This window comes from Rhagoletis pomonella, unplaced genomic scaffold (assembly GCF_013731165.1).
Source record: "Rhagoletis pomonella isolate Grant_MI unplaced genomic scaffold, Rhpom_1.0 Rhpom_scaffold_00001, whole genome shotgun sequence".
Lineage (NCBI taxonomy): Eukaryota > Metazoa > Arthropoda > Insecta > Diptera > Tephritidae > Rhagoletis > Rhagoletis pomonella.
The window spans coordinates 46,277,150-46,278,612 of NW_023458555.1; positions in this window are offsets into that span (position 1 = coordinate 46,277,150).

The following is a 1,463-nucleotide window of genomic DNA, read 5'->3' on the forward strand; positions in this document are numbered from 1 at the left end:
TTGCTGAATAATTTCCTAAAACGTATCATAAATAATCCAATAGGGAACAGATTTTTATTTTGATTTAATATCAAAATTTCATCGATGTTACCACCAGCACGCTTTCTTTCAAATGAAAATATGGCTGTCAAACTATCGAATTGCCTGCAATATATATCAAGCAATAAGCGCTGACATATATTGCAGCACATGAGAAATAGGCGGTCTCCATTGGAAATATATTTTGTGACATGGTTATCACGACATCAGTGTTTTCCTGTGGAGAGCCTGCAGTGCGCGGTGATTGGTGGCAAAAACACGTACAAAATAATAATTTGGTTAGCACAAACATGTGCTGCAAAATTCCTTGCATTTTTCCTTTATAGCCCGAACACAATGAAAACGACGAGCTACAAACCACAGCATGCTTCGTCTTCATATTCTTTGTTTATTTTTTAAAGAAAATAACATGGCGCCGAAATTACAAACGTCAGCCTGAAAATTACTTTTTTATTTCGCTTAATCTTGTCAGATCTTGTGTAGTTGGATCATCATACACACCTACTCCAACGTCTTTTCCGATAACGCATGTGGGATGCCAACTATCTATAACTTTTACTTGATCAATGCGGTGTTATCAATGCAGTAAATTTTGAAAGATAACGCTCGGTCACGAGGGTCGTGGTTCGGCCACTGATCTCTTTATTGATTGGCATTTACCATGATTCAATAATACAAGGTTAGATAATTATTGACAGCTGCGGTTTGACTCTCCCTTACAAAGGTTGCATTTACGAAGGACGGAGAAAGGGGAAGAATGAAATCTCTTGGTGCGAAAATGGTAGTAGAAAAGTACGCAAAGTAGGCAATTAGTAGTGAAATTCCTTTTGTAAATTCTAATGTATTTGCAGGAAATCTGGCATTTTAAACGAAATGTTGCACGTAATATTGATATATCTACGTGAACTACGTAATTTATGTGCTATTTAGCTGTATAAGAACTGCAAAGTTACTCAAAATTAAATTAAGACTAATATGAGATTGATGTTAAAGCCCTGTATGCAGCTCTCAAGAAAACGGTCAAGAAAAAATTGTCATTATTTCGTGTGTGCGCCCAAGGAATTTTAACATTTTTGATACTTCACAGCCTGTTGCCTCACTCTTTCCTCCAGAAATAATGGAACGGGCATATATTTCTGTTGCAAACCTGGGTTGCCCTGTGCTCTTTTTTCACAAAAAAACTTTAGAAACCCGTAGTAGAAAGCGTAGTAAATTTCTTAAGAACTGTGTACTGCCTTAAGGAAATTTGACTCAAGAAAATTTCTTAGCCATTTCTTGTACGTCATTTTATATGGAGTTTTTGCCCTTCTTGAGAGCTGCATACAGGCCTTAACATCCAACGCTTATGTTTTCATCAGTTAAACATGCTTCATATGCATATACAAATAAACATATTGCACATAAGCTTATACTTTTATTTCAAA